Here is a 23,136-nt window from a genome sequence, read left to right on the forward strand (position 1 = left end):
CTCCCTGGTGATGGCCCCACCCTTCCATTGTGTGTACGCCTCCCTTTTAGCTAGGAGACATTTCTAGATGCTTTTGGTAAGCCATGGGGGCTTGTGTACCTCCCTTTGGGCATGGAGGGTCATCTCCTTTAGGAGCAACCACTCTTCTTGGACACCTAACTCCCCTCCCCTCCGGGACCTCAGTGCTTCCTCAACTATTCTCCTTAGCTGATTGAAGTCCGCCTTCCTGAAATCTAGGGCTGCTGCCTTGCTGTAGGCCTTTGTCATCTTGCGCTGGATGATGAATTCCAGCAGGCAATGATCGCTGTCACCCAGGTGGTCAAGCACCTGCAGCCCCCTCACCAGGTTGTCGCCAGTGGCCAGCACCAGGTCCAACAAGGCATCTCCCCTGGTGGGGCTGTGCACCTCCTGGGTTAGATGGAGGTCCTGCATTCTGGCTAGGAACCTACATGAGTGGTCAGTCCTGGCTGACTGCTCTTCCCAGCAGATGTCTGGAAGGTTCAGGTCACCCATGATGACCATATCCTTTAACCTAACTACCTCCGTGAGCTGACTTAAGAATTCCTGATCTAGCTCTTCCCCTTGGTTGGGTGGTCTGTAGTAGACCGCCACCGTTAAATCTTTTTCCCCTTGACTGCCTTTAATTGTAACCCAGAGCACTTCAGAGTGCCCCTCTTCTGATTCTTTGCTAATTGACGAGGATGTGTATTCCTCCTTAATGTACAGCGCCATGCCCCCACCTTTCCTCTCTGTCTTATCCCTCCTGTACAGCCTATAGCCCTTGATATTCACTGCCCAGTCATGTGTTGAGTCCCACCATGTTTCAGTGAGCTCCACTATGTCTGGGTTGGTGTCAACTAGCAGGAGGATACGTTCCTCTTGCTTGTTTCCCATACTATGAGTGTTTGTGTAGAGGCTTTTGAGGCCTCCTGAGGATGTGTGCACTGGACCCCTAATCTCAGCATTGCCCTGGCCTCTGTTGCTTACCTGTGTATATGTTCTGCTCATCGGTCTAGGCTGGGCTGTATTTGCCGGTGTTGCTTGGTTTAGCAGTCCAAGGCTTCCTCCACCCTCATCTTCCCCTTCCCCCAACGAGCCTAGTTTAAAGCCTGCCGGAGGAGATCCGCCAACCTAGAAGAAAATACACGCTTACCTTTAGGGGAAAGGTGGAGGCCATCCCATCTGAGCATGTCTCTTGTTGTGATGTCATTGTCGAGGAAGCCAAAGCCCGCCTCGAGACACCATTCCCGAAGCTGCCAGTTGGTTTCTGCGATGCATGTCGCATGCTGTCTTCCACGTCCACTCACTGGTAGGACAGAAGAGAAAACCACTTGTGTGCCTATCTCCTTCAGCACACCCCCCAGAGCATGGTAGTCCGCCATCAGGTGATCACGGCATCTCCTGGCCACATCATTAGTACCCACATGGATTAGGACCATGGGGTAGTAATCAGTGGGCTGGATCATGGCCTGGATCATCCCCTTCACGTCCTGAATCTTTGCTTCAGGTAGACAGTAGACCTTGTGTGTCAAGGGGTTCTGGCGACAAATGGGGCCCTTTGTACCTCTCAGGATGGAGTCATATTGTACCATCAACTATGCCCTTACTACCTCATTAAAAAAACTGAATTTCAAGAGCAAATTGCCAACAGATAAAAAGATTCTGGACAATAAGAAAATGTGAGGTGCCTAAGAATCCAGTAGAGAGTTTTAAAAATTATTCATGTATTTTAAGGCAAATGTGTCAGAGGCCCAAATTGTACTTCAACCTCTTCATTAAAAGCAAATTGTACTGGAATTTCTTCATTAAAAACCATCCAGAAATCATAATTTTATGACTTAGTGTTTTCTCCTGAGATAGTTTTATGACTCAGTAAAATGGAAATGAGTTTGTAAATTTTCTTATGCTTCTTGGAATAATTGTATGGACCACTGATGATAACCATATGCCTGATCCTGTTATTATAATACATGCAAAGTTTCCTACCTTACCACTGATCCTGAGTCCAATTGCACTACACAGCACCAGGCCAAAAGGTGATTAAGCAGGTCCAAATGAACATTCACTCTCTAACAAAGGACACCGAGAGCTTTACCAAAGTTTATCTTACATAACCAGTTAAATTTCAAAATGTTTCACGTTATTATTCCTTTTCCATTGTACATCCTGAACAATGCATAACTGGCCTTTGGAATATGTGGTAGAGTGGCTGCCATGAAATTAAGCAGTCCAAGGGCTCTGAACTCTGATCCCTGAACTGTGTCTGGTTAACCTTGTATAGTGACAGCATCATGGTCACTTCTTTGACTCTGGTTCCACTTTTTCCATCAAAATTAACACAACAGTAGTTGCCAGAGGACACTGAAGTAAGACATCCGTAAAAGGAATGAGTAGACTGGTACCTTTCTCACATCGCTATTGCGGGAGGATTTTGAGGCCCAGAGCTGGGAAATTCATACTATAAGATGCATATATTTTGTATGTAATGTTTTAGAACCTGGAATTTACTTTGCTCAGTCATTCAATTCCTCAAGTATAATGAGAGGATGTATTCACTCTTTATCCTACATGTTGCTATTAAATAGAGAAAAATCAGTATTTATTAAACATTGTGATTTTTTTTTATTATCTGACTTTGAAGAACTCAGGATTTTTTTTTCTTTTCCTGGAGGATAAACTAAAAGATAGTCATGATTCAGGAAAGATAAGTAATGAAAATAAAACCTAGAAAAAGGGATCAAGGAGTGTAAATGTTGTGAAAATCATAGAAAATTTCCTCAGGATTTCTAAAACTTTTCCATAAAATTGTCAGTTTGCTAACCTCACTTATTCTACTTGCACAATCTCTCTCATTTGAAACTTTACCCTTTCTCATTACCTGATTTTAAGATTAAAAAGCCATGTGTCTGGATTTCTTATTATTTCTGAAGTTTTTATGGAGATGTAGGGTAGCTGCATTTTAATATAAAGCTTCCTATTGAGAACAGAAAGATTTTTCTGAAGTGTGAAAAGTGGCTTCTATGCACATATTAAGTTTTCAAAGCAGTGTTAGGGTTATGATTTTTTTAAAAAAGTAACAACAAGAAAAACTCAACCCAAACAAATTCATCTGTCAGGGTGACTATATTTGAATTTTGGGGAGTGCTGGATTTGCAGCTGAATAAAGGCAAGACCTGTGGCCTAGCAAAAGCTGCTGACCACAAGTCAGAATGATATATTAAAAGTATATTGCAAGACTCTTAGGCAAGCAGATTTTGCTTATGAATGCTTATGCTAAGCCAGCCATTTGCTTAAGCTAAGTAACTATCTTAACTGTGTGAACCATTTTCTAAAAATGCAGCAAGTGAGTCTGTGCAAATCTGAGTGCTGTGAATGAGGTGAAGTCTTAGGAATGTAGAAGATGGTACAACATGGGACTGAAAAACAAACTGGAATGTGAAAGACAACACATAATTGACAAGGTGAACATATGCAAAAAGGTGAATGGTGAAGAAGCTACCAGGTTTTGATCAAAGTCCACCCAGTGACTGAAGAAGTGGAGTGAAGGTCTTAGACATGCGCTCTTAGCAAAGAGGCACGTAAATGAATGAAATTCACAGAAAATTCCATGCTAATAAAGTAAACAGTAAACAGATGCAGAGCTTGAGATAGGAGGAGATATGGGTGGAATAAAGGAGGAGCAAGGGTGGAATAAATGATAATGAACATGAACCAAAGTGTATAAATGTGGAAAGAACTATTGTTCATTGCAGGTCCCTGTTTTCTTTTTGGGGGGGGGGACCTGGCCCAAAGCTGCGTCCGTTCTGAATAAAGTTATTGTGAGCAATGTGTGCTGGTGTTTGCTCCCTGCTTGCTGTGGCTAATGAGTAACAGGATCCATGAGCAATTGCATCGTTGTCTCTCTAGTTTCTGGGTGCTGCATGGAGTCAGGGTCTAACAACATCCACTTATTTAAATAGAAATGGGCCACCATTGTCATATTCTAAAATAATGCTTAATTTGGGACTATTGTTCACATTGGATGTGAATGGGATTTGTATCCTAAAGCCTGTAAATGCTTTTCACAAACCCCATCAGCTTTTGGAGTGTTAGAACTGGTTCCTTTTCATCTTACTAGCACACATCTACGTAGAAAAAGACATGAGACTGATGTGAATGAAGATAAAAACAGACTCCTTACCATCTAAATAAAAATATTTTTTCTGGTCTAGGTTACTGAAGAGAATTGTGTTTAGTGTATTATGCACAACTGGCCCCAAACTTCCTTTTCCCCTATCTAAGCATATTAAAAAAAACTAGATTTAGAACTGAAAAATGAAAAAGACTAACAAACTTTTTCTGTATCCACCTTACTCTGGCTACTAATTCTGGCTTCTTAGTAGAGCTGTGTGAAATTTCACTGGCAGTTTCATTTTGATGTTGTTTCAACTCATTTCGAGCTCAAAACAGCAAAATGAAAATGAAACAGAGCTTCAGAACAGCCTTGAAATGAAATGAGGCAAATCAAAATGTTTCAAAATGTTTTAAGCATTTCAAGTTTTGAAGCTCAAGCTGGGCTTGCCTGCAGGGAAACAGAAACTAAAGTAAGGAGAGGGAGGAGGAAGAGAGGGAAAGGTGGGGAAGAAGTGCTCTCATTATTGACTGTGTAGCTGGCCAATGACTGTCATCCTTCCTTGAGGTCCCTTCCAATCTCCGTGCTCTGGGGGAGGGATGGAAAAACTACATACAAGGCAGCATTGCTTGAACTGCCCTGCTTTCTGCCTTGGTGTCAGTTATATTGAGCTGTGTGTTCCAGCAGCTCAGCATCAGACAACTACGGCTAGCAACACTGATCTTCTAAAGGATTCCCTACTTGTTAGAAGAGGGATTTCAGATTCAGAATACCTTTTCCTTCAAGGCTTTTTTATTTTATTATATTCATTGATTTATTCTTTTGAATTCTATAATTATATTGGATAGGATTACCGTAGAATTTAATTTATATAGGAAGCAAAGTACATTTTTAGTTTATTTCTATAGATTTAAAGCTTTGCAGCATACATTATAGAATTTATATAAGAACAAAGCCATATTTCTATTTGCTTTTATACATTTCTTATTGTCATCACACACCTACCTATGCTCTTGCACCTACACTTTTGAATTTATACAGGGGCTAAGCCATATACTTGCTGTTTTGTTTAACATTTCTAATTTGTATCACACACACACACCTACAAGTACCACCAATGCCCTGCACCCACATTTTTGAATATATAAAGGGCCTACACCATATACTTGCTGTTTAACATTTCTCATATACCCAGACACCTACATTTTTAAATTTATATAGGAACACAAATACATTTATATATATGTAGAAAAGGAAGACATGCAAAACACCATGAAGTGTGGTGGAAAGGCAGGTGGCCACACTGGCCAGCCTTCAGGGAGGGGTGGAAGAAGGGGTACAGGGAGAGTTGTAAGTTCCCCCCACCTCAACCAAAGTGAGAGACAGTCTCTTTCCTCCACCTAAAAGGGATGAGGCTGCTACAAGCAGCAAGAAGAGGGGATCAGTGCCAGTGCCACTGCCTGTGCCTGAGACTGCATCCTCTCGATGTGCACCAGCCATAAGCCCCTCCACCACCACCATGATGGCAACAACAAGTGACAGTACCAACACCAGCACAGCAGCCTACTCTACACCTATTTCACTTCCCATGTTGAGTCTTCCAGTACCAGAGGAAGAGATGGTGCTGGATCTGTATCTCAGTGCCCTAGCAAGGGAAATGATGGCGAAGGAGGGGAAATCAGCTGAGTTTGTGCTTGCCACCCACCAAGTTTCCCCTAGAGCCAGGTCTCCTTCCTCAGAAGGCATTTCAAAGGAGGTTGATGTACAGGTGGAAGCCAGCAGCTCAGCTGAGTCTGCTCCACCTCTTGCTGTGCCTCTGCCTGCTGAGGAGGAGGAAACTGCACCAGCATCCTCACATGCACCTGCATCCTAGAAGCGAGTGGGCAGTGTGGTCTGGGATCATTTTGTGCTGGCAAATGATCCACATATATTTCCCTGCACTGCTGAGCCAAAACCAGACAGGGCAAGGGAACAAAATATATGAGTACTATGAGTATGCTGATGCATCTCTGCAGGCTCCACCCCTTTGCCCTTGCTTCTCCTCAGCCTGGAACCAGCAGGAGCATGCCCAAAAGGAATTCCTTCTCTCTCTCCAAGGCCCCCATCCCCTGAAAGAAGAGGCAGGCCATCCTGGAACAGTGGGGTTAAGGCAGACAGAAAGGGGGGCGCATTCCAAAAGCAAGTGAGATCACCCAGGGCATTGGGGAGGTGCTTAGTGTTGATGGCCAGCAGTTCTCCCTAGTTGAGTGGCCAGGGTTCAGGCAGCTCATGTGCCCACACACACCACCTTTAGTAGGACAGTGGTGCCATCCCTGTATGAGGCATGCAGGGAGTACTTGAGGGAGAAGCTGCACAAAGTAGGTCCACAGGTGACCTTACACTTCACCTCAGGCATCTGGAGCAGCTGGGGTGCAGATCATGCCTACCTCCACCTCACAGGACACTGGTGTGACCAGTCAGGCTGTTGGTGGGCGTTCAAGCTGAGGTGATGGATGAACCCCACAAGACAACAGAGATAATGGGGGGCCATGACCCGCTTGGTGCAGGGGTGGCTCACTGGGCAGAGCAAGCTCACCCACAGGTTCATGGTCACTGACAATGGGGCCAACATGGTCAAGGCAGTCCATGATGCCATCTTAGTTGGCATCCACCGTGTGGCACACAAGTTCCACTTCCTTGTCAAAGACACCAGGAGGAGGACAGGGCTGCCAATGTTTGTGCCAGCACCACCAGTAAGCTCATTCCCAAATTCAGGAAGATGGCAGGCTATTTCTACCAGAGTTTCAAGGGGAGCAAGATGCTATGGGATAAGCAAATAGAGTTGAGCATCCTGCAGCACAAAATCATGCAGGATGTGGAGACTTAGTAGAAGTCCAGATACCTGATACTCGAGAGGCTGTGGAGCAAGAGAAACCCATCCATGAGATGGCCTTGCTCAGGGAGATCAGGAGCAGTGGAACCCTGAACAGAGCTGAGTGGTGTAACAGGGGACCTTCTCAGGGCCAATTTAACCGTGGCCTGCCCACCTGTTTCTGGGCTAATCACCTGCCTTCTTGTCCGCCATGCCTTGTTGTTAATTAATTAAATGATGCAATTAAGCCGGAGGCTGCCCATTCCCTGCCCTAATGCCAGGGGGCACTATATGTGGCTCCATTCCTCCCCTACACCGCAGCCCAAGCCTCACTGATGTCATCTCAATGTTATCATTATCAATGGCCCCCACACTGGGCCCCAGAATCCTCCTAATTGAACCCCACCTGGATTCATCTCCTCAGGCGGTCTCATCTGCCTTCATACTAGGCAGCATAGCTCCCTGAACTGCTTCCCCTTCCAGGTGTGGTCCCCCCAGGACCTTTGGCTCACTATCCCTGACCCACCTCCAGGCTAGTCAAAATCCCAGGCATGAAGCTCTTGGGTGTCCCTCGCAGTGGGCCCCTGGCCCTTTGACCATTCCGGTCCTGGCCCCACCATTGACCAGTCAAGGGAAGTTCATACAGGCCTGAGTCTATGGCCCCTTTTCTCTCTCTCCAGGAGGTCCACCCTCCAGGCCCTCCAAACAAGGGGTAATCCACCCAGTTGTTGGGGCTAGGGGTTAAGGTGCCCTGACCCAACTTTCACCAGGGTAGTAACTGGCCTGGCATTTCCTGGGGGCTCCCACACCACTGCAAGCCCCACCAGGCCACCCACTCCCAGCAGGGAGGATTTTTAGGTCATACCCAGGACCAGGACCAGGAGCTTCCTTACCATCCCCTACCCTTACCTCCAGATAATACTAGCAAATCTCTGGCCAGGTGATGTTGTTACCTGGCCTCCAGCAGTAAAACTACCCTGTTTATACGGGCAGCCCCAATTCAAAATGGTTTCCCTCATCAGGCACCTGGCAGCTGCCAGCTCCAGCTTAAAGTGGCAGGCACAAATGATGCCCTGCCACAGTGGGATACCATCTCCCAGATCTCGGTGGTCCCCAAGCCCTTCCTCAAGGCCACTGAGAGCCTCAGCACTGCTGATGCCCTCCTTAGCCAGGTGATCACCATAGTGAGTAAACTTCAGAGCCAAATGGAAAGCTTCCAGAAGATCAATGTTCCTTGCTGGGGCAAGCCACTATTACCAGACATGCAGGCACTGGTGAGGTGTCTGAAGGAGGGCATCAGGAAATGGCTTAATCCCTTGGGGTCCAGTACAGTCCACATTTTGCCCACCACGTGTGACCCAAGGGTGAAGGGAACTGTATGCAGCAGCCAAACACTAAATCAGTGGATGGAGGCACTGGTAAAGGAAGTCAGGGAGGCAGAATGGTGGGGATGGCAGGATGTGGAACAGGGGGATTCACTGTCCCATGCTAGAACACCATCCACCAGCCAGTATCCTCATCTACCACAGGCACTGCCAATGTGGGCCAAGGGCATGGCTTATATGGTGGGGAGCAGAGGCACCAGATGCTGCCATCAGGCAGGTAGTGCTCACACCTTGGTGGCTGCCTATCTACCTGAGGACGTGGAGCCACTGCTGTGTGACCCCTTGGCCTACTGGGCAAGCCACAGCCTGACGTGGCTGGATCTGGCCACAGTTGCCTGTGAACACCTATTCTGTCTACCAACCAGTGTTCCAAGTCAAATAGTGTTCAGCATCACTGGAGATGTAGTGACACCCACCGCACCTGCTTGGATCCTGGTTTGGTGGAGCAGCTGGTATTCCTGAAGGTGAAGCTCCCACTGCGGGGCTTCCCCAAGCTCCAGGTGCAGATGGACTGAATGCCACTCTCCACACTCCATCTGTGCCTATTTCCTTTTTTCATTTTTTAAATACCAGCTAATGACCTGCTCTCAGCTGTAGGGGCACTCACTGCATCACCAGCCAGCAGGAAAAGAACATTTCCCTACTGAGCTTGTTCCCCTGCGAAGATGAACTTGGAGGTATGGACTGGGTCTATGGGGAAGGAGGAGGCCCCAAGTCCTGGGAATGACCACTAACACTGCACCGTGCCAGGGTAGGGAGGCCTGGTGGGACTGCTGGTGGCGTGACAGTCCTATAAATGCCAGGACCAATGATCTCCTAGTGATAGGCAGGTAGGAGGTGCCATAACCTCCAGCTAACGCATGCACACACACAGTCCTAGCTGGGGAAAGCCCAGAACTGTCATGTCTTTGAGAGGCCTGAGGTTTGCTGGTTGCAGTGCAGTTGTGAGGCATGAGGTGAGCTCAGCTTAGCTGCCTGGGATACCAGCTTTTGCACTGAAAAACCCTTTGTCAGACTGAGGAAGCAGCTGCAGTTGGTGTGTCTCCTGGTCCTGGAAGGAAGGAATAGTAAAGAAGCCAGAGGTTGGCCAGGCATGCAATGCAAGCAAGAAAGCCAGTCAGTAAAAATGGAAGTGGAGGCATCAGGGGGTGAGGACCAGGCTGGTGTGTGGGGGACTGGGGGTTGAGGGGGGAAAGGGATGTAGCAGTGCAGGCAAAAGTTTAGAGGTACCTGGGAAGTCATATGTTCAGCAGGTTGCAGTGTGTCAGAATTCCAGACTTCCTATACTGAGTTTATGAGCTTTTTTACCTAGGAGGCTGAAGAAGTGAAGTTCATATGCCTGGCTGTGAAAAGTGCTTTGTAAATTGTTTCCTTTCAGGATCAGGCCTGAAAGATTGGAGGCAAAGTGGGGGGGTTTTTGGTGAGGAATGTGCCCCCACAGGTATTGTTGTCTTTGATAGATTCTGGTGTGCAGTTTGTGGGGGTACTGGAAATAGTTGGCAAGCTTTGTGTTTTGAGCTGTAGGAAGTTGGCTTCAGTTCTGGTGATGAGATTAGGTGCTTGTTTGAATTTACAAATCACTTTTCAGAACCGGGCATATGAACTTCACTTCTTCAGCCTCTTCAGTACAGAAATTCATGGACTCAATATAATATAAACAGTGGAATTCTGACACAATGCAACCTGCCGGACATTTGACTTCCAGTGACATCTGCACTTTTGCTTGCACTGCTACATCCATTGTCCCCTTCCCCCTCCCCCCCCAACATACCACAGCCTGTCCCTCACCCCCTGGTGCCTCCCTTTTCATTTTCACTGACTGGCTTTCTTGCCTGTATTACATGCCAGGCCAGCCTCTGGCTTTTTTTTCACTATTCCTTCCATCCAGGACCAGCAGACATACTATCTTCAGGTGCTTCCTCAGCCTAACAAAGGATTTTTCAGCCTGAAATCTTCCTAAGATATATTTCTGTAACTATTCTGGATTTTTTTCATAATAAACATATAAACATAACAACACAAGATAAGCCATCACAAACCATGAGTAACATATATCCAACACAACATGTTTACCTGTTGCTTTCAATTTCTTTACAAAGAGAAAGGCTCTGTGACAGTTTGACTAGACTATCAGAGATGCTGCTGGTGCAACTGTGCTAGTGCTGCTCACTAACTAAGTTATTTTATACCTGCTGCCATTTGAAGTGTTGGACCAGGCTGAGGCTTTAGGGGAGGAGGAGGCCTCAATGGGACACACTACTATGTTGTGTAGATGCCCCAGCACCAGTGAGGGTGCACCTTAACACACACTCAGTACCACAAGCATCCATGACACAAGTTTGGCCTGTCAGCATCTAGGGGTGCAGGGCCCCAGAATCCCCCTGCACCTATCCCCTTGAAAGCTGGCAGGCTTTGTGGCCTCAGCAGGGGCTAGCAGGCCTGCAGTTTTCACCCCCCTGTGCCCCAAGACAGACACAATGTCGCAAGCACCCATGACATGAGTTTTGCCTGTCAGCAGCTAGAGGCACAGGGCCCCAGAACTCAGAGACCCCCTGAACCTATCTCCTTGAAAGCTGGCAGGCTTTGTGGCCTTATCAGGAGCTAGAATACTTGCAGTTTTGACCCCACTGTGGCTTAACACATACATGTAACAAGAGTTTTTCTTTCAAGACTTTGAGGTACAGTTTCCCCAAATGCGCTACACCTATATCCTTGAAACTTGGCAGGCTTCTTATTCTCAGAAGGGGCTACTATATCTGGAATTTTCATCAAAATCAGGAGAAAAATGACAATGTTATAGGTTGTTTCGAGCTTTCCATTATAGCCTATGGGTGAAATATCAAAACAGCGTTAAAACAGTGAAAATGTTTTGAGGAAATGAAATGGGACAGTGGTTTCAAATCAAAATGAGATTCAAAATGAAATGCTGTTCCATAAAAACATTAAAACACAAGTCAAAATAGAACGGTGCCATTTTGAACAGCCCTACTTCTTAACAGTGTGCCGGTAAACAGTGACTGTGAGACTGATACTACCATGCTGATCTCATCTCTGACTCTCTGCCAGCTATAGCACAGACCTAGACTGAACAACCTCAAACTGCTAGGTCATGAATCAGAGGATCTATTCAGAGTCCTCTCTTGCACACTGAGTTTGTATCCCCCAAATTCTATGTCAATGAATGAATGAATGAATGTCACTCATATTCAAGTATGACTACTACTGATACTGGAAATCAGATTCTACGTGTGGGGTTCAAGAGATGTTCCGGGGCAAGTTGGCATCTACATTCCCTCCTACTGTTGGCCAAGATGACCTCAATGGGGCACACTACTGTGTTGTGCAGACGCCCCAGCACCAGGTAGGGCACACTTGAGTACAAATACACATACACATACACACTCACACAGTGAGGGTGCACCTTCAGACCCACTGGAGAAGAAGCGGCTCCTACTTGAGAGGAAAGAAAGGCTTTGTGACAGTTTGGCTAGGTTACCAGAGATGCTGCTGGTTGTTCATTCTGCTTTCTTTGTAGCAGAGTGCCAAGCTTGCCTATCATAGGGTGTATCCTCCCAGGACATTAATTCCAGCCTAACAGACTGTAGGTGTCACTTAATGCCAGTCCTTCTAGTGCAGTTTGAGATGGTCAAACTTCCTACTGCCTTTTCCAAATTCACTTTACAGAACACTCTTAGGCAGTCATTTGTTGTCCATACATATGACATCACCCACCCAAGACATTTATCTCCATACTAGCATGGCTTCCATGCTTGGCATGGCTCCCAGTGATAGTACTTCATTGTTGGTGATTTTGTCAGACCATTTAATACCCATTATGCTGCATTAGTGGTGTTGTTGCAAGCAGTTAAGTTTGTTGACATGGTGATGGTAAAGGGGGCAGGTCTTTAACAAGTATATAAGACAAGGGAGAACAACAGCTCTGTAAACTGGGCATTTTATAGACATTTTGACCCCATCTTGTCCATAATCTTTTTTGTAAACAACCAAAAGCTGAGGCAGCTGACTTTAAGTGTGCTGAAAGTTCTTTGTCAATGCTGGTGTCATCAGTAATTATGATACCTATGTAGCAAAAGAACTTGATATTGTTTAATTGGCTGCCATTCAATTTTATTTCTGGTAGTGATGGAGGTGATAGGTTTCTGCCAGGAGGTAGTTAGTACAGGACTTCTGTTTTCTTTATATTAATAGTGGACATGTCTACATGAGACACTTAACTTCACATTAGCATAGTTTACTGCACAGTAAGCATATGCATCTACACATGCACATGCTTACTTCACAGTAAATCTCCCTAATCCCAAGTAAATTTGCTACCTGCAAATGCAAGTAGCAAATTTACAAAAGATTAGTAATGGTGCTGTAGTGTCATATAGACACCTGACCAAGAGCAAAATCTGCTCCTGATCAACCATCCATCAGGGGGCAGGAGACAGCTTACCGTCCCTGGAAGCTGCCTGCTGCAGGAGTGGGCTCTATCACAGAAGCCCGACTGGACACTATATCCTTGCTCCAAGCCCCACTCCCTCCCTCCCCCCTGAAATCATGATCAGGGAAGTAGGGGCTGATAGATCCTTATTTCCCATCCTGAGCTCCATGACTGTGGGGCTTAGACCAGGAGATAATCATCTCCCGGTCTGAGCCCCACAAGCTAGAAGCTCCCTGGGTGGTGGGGGGCAAGGGAGCTTGTTCCCAACCCCTGCTCTGTGATCATAGAATGGAGACTGGGAATAAGCTCCCCAGCCCCTACTCCACAATCACAATTGTGATCACAGAGCAGGGGCTGGGGGCTCCCTGTATGGGGACAGTTCCCCACCCAGCCTGGAGCTGCCCCAACCTGGACAGTCATTCCCATAGCAATGAAGTTTTGGTGCCCAGGGCAAAGCCCGCAGGAGTAGTCTGCTTGCACCCAGCACCCAGATCTGCGGAGCACATGCCCCCTGCTATGCTTGCCTAGGAGTGCACAAAGAAGTGGAAGCCACCCTTCCCCCATCCCCACACCCCCCCAAAATGAGTTGCTTGAAGCTCCATCCCACACCCCACTATGGCTAGGCAGTGCCTGTTGGTGCCCCTTTGCTCTGGCGCTCAGGGTGGTCACTCTGTTTGCCCCAATTTTGCTATGGCACTGTTGACAATTCCCATCCAGCCCCAGGCTGCATGGGGAAGCATGTATATCCTGGAGTTAACTGGGGACTGTCCTGTTTCAGACAGTCCCTAGCTAACTGTGGGTTGTACATGAAGACCTCCCCAGGTATCCTGGGGCTGGCCAGGAACTGTCCTGGTCAGAAGCAGGTCCCAGTCCCATGCCCTGATTGGGTGATCAAGGCACAGGGCTTGAAAAGAGATACAGGGGTGGGGTAGGTCCCAGCCCCCTGTCCCAATCTGTCGATGGGGCAGCTAACAGCAGGAGTTGTAAGGGTGTAACATACAACTCTATGTCAATGTGGTGCACAAACAGACCTGCAGTAAACTTGTGGATACTTTTAGAGATCCTTTTATCTGAAAAAGGTGGGTCCTTGAGTAAACATTGGACATGGAGTAATAAAGTAATTTCAAAATGCTATTGTAATCTATATCATTATAGAGGAGTTGAGTTTTCTGTAATAATCAGCTCATTTCAAAGCAGATCTGAAAAGTCTATGAGCATTTGTGTATTTATCACCACATAACCAAAATGGATACAATTGTCAATGCATGAAAGTAGTTTTGCAGTAGGTGAATATGAGGGTATCAATTATGCAAAGGTTGATAGCTAAACCCTTGCTAGTGGCACAATGTATTTGAACACATCTGTGTAAAACCATCTAGGTAGGAGAGATAAGTATTCGTTCCATATTGTAGGGACACATATGACAAGAGAATCTAGACAGATGTTGAGGTTATTTGCAGTGTGGGACCTGGGGGCTGGGGCCAGGCTCTGCTGGCTCTGGAGAACTGCTGCACTTCCCCACATCACCTCAGGGAGCAAGAAGACATGTGGCATCAGGGCTGGGGAGTGGAGCACTTCCCCAGAGCTGGCTGAGCCTGTGAAGCAGTTCCGCAGAGCCAGCAGAGCCTCACTCGTGGCAGGCAGCGGCTCCTCCCTGAGGTGAGGTGAGGCAAGGCAGGGATGGAGGCTGTGGTGGGGAGCTGGCACGGGCTCTGCTGGCTCCAGGGAAGTGCTCCACTCCCTAGCCCTGATGCCACATGCCTCCTCATTCCCCAAGGTGCTGTGGGGGAGCAGAGCTGTTTCCTGGAGCAGGCAGAGCTCACGCCAGGCCCCTGCCTCCACCTTGCCTTGGGGAGGAGCTTACCTTCAGTAAGTGTCTCATTCCACAGCCCAGCTCCTCTCCTGCTAAGATCCCTGGTGGGTGCGTAGCCTTAAAAAGTTGGTGTGCGTCCAGACTTACTTGTGCATGGCTGCACACACGCGCACCTTAGAAGGAACCTTGGCAGTGATAGGTTACTATTTGAGATGCAGCATGGTCTCAGATCAAATGTCTATACTAGAGAGAATTTTTCATTAAAAACTGTGATCTGATCATTTTTTTTAATGCTCTAAACCCTTATAGTGATTTATTGTTCTTTGGTAGAAAGGGACACTGCTCATTCACAGAAGATAGATTTCTGCTGTTTAAAAGGTGAAAGAGGCATTGCCGTACTAAGATGTATTTTCACATCCTGTAAACCCAGATGTATGGTAATTATGACAAAGCAATATACTTTGTTCAAGTGCTTGACAAGTGCTACTGTGGTAAAGCAGTTAAGACATCTTGCTATAGATCCATAGGCATGAGTTTGAATCGTGTGCCAAACTCACACCAAAGGCACCACCCAGTCATTTACTGCTGGTCAGCTATAAATGAGTAACTGATTAGCCAGACTGAAAAAACAAAAGTGGTTGGATGAGATGTTAGCTACATTTTTTCACTGTCAGCTACTGATGACAGACAGAAATTACTGTGCCTAACCTAAGCTAACTCAATCTCTTTGCTAGGCTTAGGTAGACTTTTGACCAACCATGACTCTGTTCTCATTACCACAGCATTGGCCCACTTTGCAGGTATTTTTACCTAACATGCTATCAAACCATCAAGCATGGTGTCATACAAGGGACTGCTCCTACCATAAAATATCACATGATCAAACTGTAGAAATATGCAATTCCAAAGAAAGTGTCATGAAATAAAATACACTATTAATTTAGATGATTTCATTTTCTTCTCCAGCACCATTGTATCTAAATTCTTACAGAAATGAGAATATCTGTAATGAGAATATCTGTAATGATAATCTGTGTGCATTTCTTTTATGCAGGAGGTTAGACAAGGTGATCATTACGGACTTAAAAAAGCAGGGGGAGGGCCAATATTTGTGTATCCCCTAAGAACTGTTATTTGTTCTATCAACAGGGACAGGTGCTCATATTGTGAAAGGACCCATAGAAGAATGATATTCAGGAAATGTATTGTGTAAGTAGGAAAGCTTTGATGTCAATTGTAATGTATTCCTTTTTAATAAAAATTGTGTTTATATGACTAACACATCAGTACATGTAAGAAATATAAATCATCAGTTGCATATGTAAAAAAATAAATAAATTTTGATACTTTTGACAAGTCTATTGAATCTGTACAAATGTTGAGCTATGGAATTCTAGAGAGAACTCTAGCCTTCTAACCACTGAAGCACTGAATGTAAAATAGATTAATCCTTTTTTTAATATTGAATTTAGAGTCAGATATGGAGTATGTTATTTTCTTCAGTGGGCCTGTTGCCTTATGCCCCATTAAATCTGAAGACTGAAATATCACTTGAATGATCCCTAATAATAGGACCACTCAATTCCATTCCTATGCATAATATTAATAATTATAAACTGAGTTTTCCTAATTTTCCCAACAGTATGACCAAACATTTTTTTTAGATTAGGGATTTCTCTTTACATTATAAAAATAATTGAACACTGACAGTCTGAGCTTCTCTTAACCATTAAGTAAAAGTTATCTAAAGGTCTAAAATATAAGACCACATGAAATCTTACAAAATTGCAAGTAATTTATCTGTACAGAATTTAGGTGCTATGGTGACAGATGCTACAACCCCTCCCCCCACCAAAAACAAACAAACTGTAAAATGATGCTGCAAAACCTCTCAAGCTTGTATAGCATTTTTGCAGACTGCTAGAGCCCACAAGATACCTCACATTCCTACTTGCCTTTATGCTTTCTGTAAGCCTCTGCAAAAAAGTAAATAAAAAAAATATCTATCAGTCTTTAGCAAACCAGGCTGTAAAAACAGCTGAGGTTTAATGCTGAACCTACAAACCTCTTCAAACATTAAGTTTGACCCCACTCAAAGGCAGAATTTTAAAAAGTTTCAACTATCCCCTGTAGATTTGATCAAACAGCTATCTCCTTAAGTGTACTAATCACAGCCTATCAGATACAAGAAAGCAACATTTCTCATGTTGATTTTCTTTATTATTTTTAATCATTTTTATTTTTAGAGAGAAGCCTGAGCCACAAGAAATAAATTTAAATTTAGATTTAAAGGCTCCAAAGCTCGGATTCAGCATCAGGTCCATCTGTAAATAATATAGGGAGAGGTCCCACAACTTGCTAAAGCAAAGAAGTTTTCCAAAACCTGCTTAGTGACATCTCTTCAATAGTTCAGGTATGTCTATACTTCCAAATTTAGAGCTCAATTCTGGAAACCAACTGTACTCAAAAAAGCACTTGACTAACTTTACTTTAGTAATAGGATTATATTCCACTCCATTCAGTGGGACTAAAACATAAAATGCTTTCTTGAATTAGTGCCTTAGGTTATGCTTATGTCCCTCTTTAAATCCAATGGTAATATAAGATTTAAATGGGAGTAGGATTAAGCAATAACTAGGAAACTGAAAACTATATAATCTGTGTAAGAGATATGTATCACCAAGGAATATGCACTTACCTTTTTACCATAAAAATTATGGCTGTTTTATTTGTCAATAGGTATCATTAATTCACACAATTTTACATTTTCACTGTTAACAGTTATATCATCTTAATGACAAAGTAACTTCATTATTCTGTATGTACCTTCAATTACCTGCCTGCCATGTTTCAGGCCTCTGGGTCTTTTTCCCTTGGCTATGCTAACTTCTTCCTGTTTATTTACAACATAAATTATTTGTTATTCTTTCACTTGCAACTTCTTGATAGAAGGGGGGGAGTAAATGTTCTCTTCAAGTATGTAGGCAAGTAATCTTATAGTCACACTCCAAATTATACTGCATATGACTTAAAGAAATAAAAAAAATGATGGTAATCTGTTTCTTTCCTGGCTTCTTGGCCACAAGCATACATGCATCAAATGTCACTGTTTAACAGTAAATATAGTTGTCTTAGTTTTTGGACTCTGGCTTTCTTCTCTTCAACAAGTCATTGTTGAATATTGTTGCTCCCATTGCTGTCTCCTACTTCCTTTTTACTGAACTTTATAATGCTAAGATCCACCACTTTTGGTCTCCTCTGGGTATAGGCAGATGTAACAACTGTATCAATATCAAATGATACTGATATAAACTATAATGATGTAACTGTCACTACTCTGTGCTCTTGTAGCAAAAACAGGTGTAGCAAAACCATTGCAACTTTAAAAACACAACAATCCCAAGGAAAACAACAGGCAATAAAAGGGATTCTCTACATATGTTAGAAGGAAGAGGAATAAAAGAGAACCCATAAGTCCCTTATGGAATGTGGAAGGAAATTTAGTTATGGATGATGGAGAACTCTGAAGTATTTAATGGTTTTTTTACTTCAATCTTCACAAACAGGAGCAGCCACCAGATGATAAGTGCATCCTAGAGTATCAGAAGAACAGGAAATCAGGTGAGGTCCTGCCTGACAGAAAAGAAGGTCAAATATATGGCACATCTTTAAGGAAAGGAAAAAAGTAGAGACAACCTTAGCTAAATACCAGTAGGTGTGTCTAAATGTGTGATTAATGCACACAAATAAACTCCAGAGCTTATTGCTCCAGCATTTATTTGTGCACAGCACATGAAGCCTGGTTGGAGCAGCCCTGGGCTGGCAAGGACCTGACAGCTAGCTCCACAATGAAGCATCCTTCTGCCTCAGCCAGCCACTCCAATGCACAAGGAGCCCAGCTGGAGCAGCCCTATGTTGGCAGGCTGACCCCTAGGTCCTGTGCGGCTAGTACCAGCTGGCTAGCCTCTCACAGAAGCACCCTCATGCCCCAGCCAGCCAGAACAGTGTCTACACATGTGCTACTGCACATGGGGAAAACAAAACAAAACAACTGTGCAGCACAGCAATACTTGTATTTTAGATGTACTACCCTGCTGTGGAGTTCATTAGTTTCATGTGCCCTAACAGGGGTGCACAGGTAGACACTGAGGATGCATATGCATGTGATTCATAGATGTTTAGGTCAGAAGGGACCTTAGCAGATCATAGAGTCCAACCCCCTGCCTTGGGCAGGAAAGAGCGCTGGGGTCAAACAACCCCAGCCAAGTGCATGTCCAGCCTTCTTTTAAACACCCACAAGGTAGGGGAGAGCACCACCTCCCTTGGAAGCCCATTTCAGATTCTGGCAACCCTTACCATAAAAAAGGTCCTCCTGATTTTCAACCTAAATCTGCTCTCCGTTGGTTTGTGGCCATTATTCCTAGTTACTCCAAGGGGTGCTCTGGTAAACAGAGCATCTCCTATTCCTTGCTGTCCCTGCAATGAATTTGTATGTGGCTACAAGGTCACCTCAGCCTTCTCTTGCGGAGGCTGAAGAGATCCAGGGCCCTCAATCTCTCCTTGTAGGGATTTGCTTGCAGGCCCTTAACCATACACGTGGCCCTCCTCTGAACCCTCTTGAGGTTGTCCACATCCCTCTTGAAGTGTGGCACCCAAAACTGGATGCAGTACTCCAACTGTGGCCTGACCAAGGCCACATAAAGGAGAAGTATCATCTCCCTGGACCTGTTTGTCATGTACCTGCTAATGCATGATAAAGCATGGTTAGTTCTACTGATCGCTTTGTCACATTGAGGACTCATGGTTCATCTTGGTGTCAACGATGACCCCAAGATCCCTTTCTGCTGCTGTGCTGCTGAGAAGGTCCTACCTCAACCTGTAAGTGTGCTGGTGATTACTTCTCCCTAGATGCAGCATCTTGCACTTGTCCTTGTTGAACTGCATCCTATTCTGTTCTGCCCACCTTTCCAACCTGTTCAGATCTGCCTGGATTCATTCCCTACCCTCTACTGTGTTAACTTTACCCCATAATTTGGTATCATCTGCAAATTTAGACAGAGTGCTTTCCACACCCACACTGAAGTCACTAATGAAGACATTGGACAGCACAGGTCCCCAGACTGAGCCTTGTGGGACTCAACTGTCCACATCCTTCTGTAGCAAAACCCCCAGTTTTTCTTTTTTAATATATACATACATACATACATACATACATACATATATATATATACACACACGTATATATATATATGTACACATATACACATACACACACATATATATGTACATATATACATATACATATATACACACACATATATATACAAACACACACACATACACACACACGTATACATACACACATACATATGTGTGTATGTGTGTGAGTATATATACACACATATACACGCATGTGCATATATGCACATGTATGTGCATGTGTGTGTATATATGTACCTGTGTGCGTTTATGTGTGCATGCCTGTGTGTACACATACATGTGTATACATGCACATATACACACGCTTATACACACATGCTTATACACACACATATGTGTGTATGTGCGATATATTATGTATAATGTGTGTATGTGTCTATACATATATGTGTGTATATATACACACACACACGTGTATATGTGTAGATAGATATAGACACACACTTGTATGTGTGTGTATGTGTGTGTATATATATATACACACATATATATACACATACACGTGTGTGTGTATATATGTGTGTATACACACACACATATATACACAGATGCACATATAGATATATATATACATACATATAAATGTCTGTGTGTATATGTGTGTATATATATATTTACACACACGTATATACATATACACACACACACATCTGTGTATATACACACACATATACACACATACCTATACATACACATGCATATATACACACACAATACACACACACACGATCAAACACATATATACACACACATACATACACAAACACATATATACATATACTCACACGTATCTACATACACACACATGTATATACAAATACACACACGTATGCACACACACTTATATAGACACAGACACACACGTGTGTGTGTATGTGTGTGTGTATGTGTATATATACCCCCCCCACACATATATAAACACACACCTTATAAATATACACACGCATACATATATGCACACGTATATACACACACATATATAAATACATACATTACACACACAGATATAGATATAGATATATACACACACATATAGATATACAGATCCATACATACACACATATAGATATACAGATCCATGCATACATACATAGATATACACATACACACACATATACATATTTACACACACAGATACACACATACATATACACATACATACATACATACATACACACACACATATATACACATGTATATGTGTGTGTGTCTATCTATTGATCAATCGATAGACACACACACATATATACACACATATTTACACACACATACATACATATATAAACACAAATAGATACACATAAATATATATACACACAAACACACATACATATACACACATACACACACATTATATCCACACACATATATAAGGACACACAGACAGATACACACACACATATACACACACAGATACACACATATACACATATATACATATACATAGTTTCATAGTTTCATAGATTTAGGGTCGGAAGGGACCTAGTAGATCTTCTAGCCCGACCCCCCGCCAGGGCGGGAGAACAACAAAACCCCAAAACAAAAACGGGACTCAAATGAGTCCAGCCAGGTAGGCATCCAGCCTCTTCTTAAAGACCCCCAGGGTAGGGGCCAGCACCACTTCCCTTGGAAGTTGGTTCCAGCTCCTAGCCGCCCTAACTGTGAAGTAGTTTTTGCGGATGTCCAATCTATACCTCCTCTCCATCAACTTGTGCCCATTACTCCTTGTTATGCCAGCGGGCGCTAGGGGAAACAGCGTCTCCCCCAAACCCTTCTGGTCCCCCCTAGTGAGTTTATAGACGGTCACCAGGTCCCCCCTCAGCCTTCTCTTGTGGAGGCTGAATAGGTTCAGGTCCCGCAGTCTCTCACTGTAGGGTCTGCCCTGTTGTCCCCGGATCATGCGGGTGGCCCTCCTCTGGACCCTCTCCATGTTGTCCACATCCCTCCTGAAATGGGGCGCACAGAACTGGACACAATACTCCAGCTGTGGCCTGACCAGTGTCGCGTAGAGGGGGAGGATCACCTCCCTGGCTGTACTCGAGATGCACCTGTGGATGCACGATAAGGTCCGGTTAGCCCTGCCAACCATGGCCTGGCATACATGTATACATATATACACCTACACACACACACATACACGCATACATATACACACACATACATACATATATATATATATATATACACATACACACACATACATATATATACATACACACACACACACATATATATACATACACACACACACATTCAGATATACACATACATATATGTGATAGATATGCCTTCCCTTCCCCAACTATTTCTGAGTTTTCTTTCTCTCCCTCTCTGTTTCCTATAGACAAGCATAAGTGAACTCAGAATTAGGATAAGCTTGAACATTTTTATTTTGCTAGCAAGTTTTTGGTTTTGGATATCCACTGTGGTATATTGTATTATTATCATTTTTGTATTGATTTTTATTGTTTCATATGGATATTGTATGGTTTAGGCCTGTGTTTGTAAGTGAACTAAAGTAATGTAAAGTTTCCATTTTGTATGTCTAGTCTCCATCTTGTGTCCTCTGCCCGTGCATCCCCTGTGTTGAAACTGTTTGAGTCACGTACCCCTTCCTTGTATACTGGTTCCTGGATGAATGACAGTGATTGGGAATGATTCAAATACAATGGTAGCAGGCCTCTACTGAATGGCCTGTAATGACTGGGCCATCACCTTGCATTGATTCATCCAGGAACCATGGACCTCACCCAGGAACAGAGATAAGAACCCAGCATTTGAAAGACAAAAGACCCTGCAGAAACAGCAACTCTACCATTGTACCCCACCATTACAGACACCGAAACTGCACATCCCCACATGGAGCACACATACTCAGTACACCAGGGGTTGACCCTTGCCTGGGCATGCCTCCTGTCACTAGGGTCACACAAGGTCTGCCCCTATAAAAAGAGGCAGTGAAGACAGACCCAGTGGGAACGCCATTTCCATTTGGACCAGACCAGCTTCACATCACCTATCCACCCCAGAGGTCATCCAGCAACCCCCGCTGGACAATACCGAGCTGAAGGAGACCCCAACTGGCCATCAAGAATCAACTTCCAGCCTGGGATAGGTAGATATTATCTGCACACCTCCTCCTACAATTTGGGCTCTCTCTCTGTCTCTCTCTCTCCTTTTGGACTTCAGTGGACTTCAGCCCCTGCACCAAGCTTCTCTAACCCCTGCTGGCACTGTGTGTGGGTGCGGGTGGGTGCAAGGGAACAAGTAAGACATTGTGTCACCAACTCCTCTGTTCAATAAAACCAC

Source organism: Gavialis gangeticus, unplaced genomic scaffold (genome assembly GCF_001723915.1).
Source record: "Gavialis gangeticus isolate Ggan-Ray unplaced genomic scaffold, GavGan_comp1, whole genome shotgun sequence".
Lineage (NCBI taxonomy): Eukaryota > Metazoa > Chordata > Crocodylia > Gavialidae > Gavialis > Gavialis gangeticus.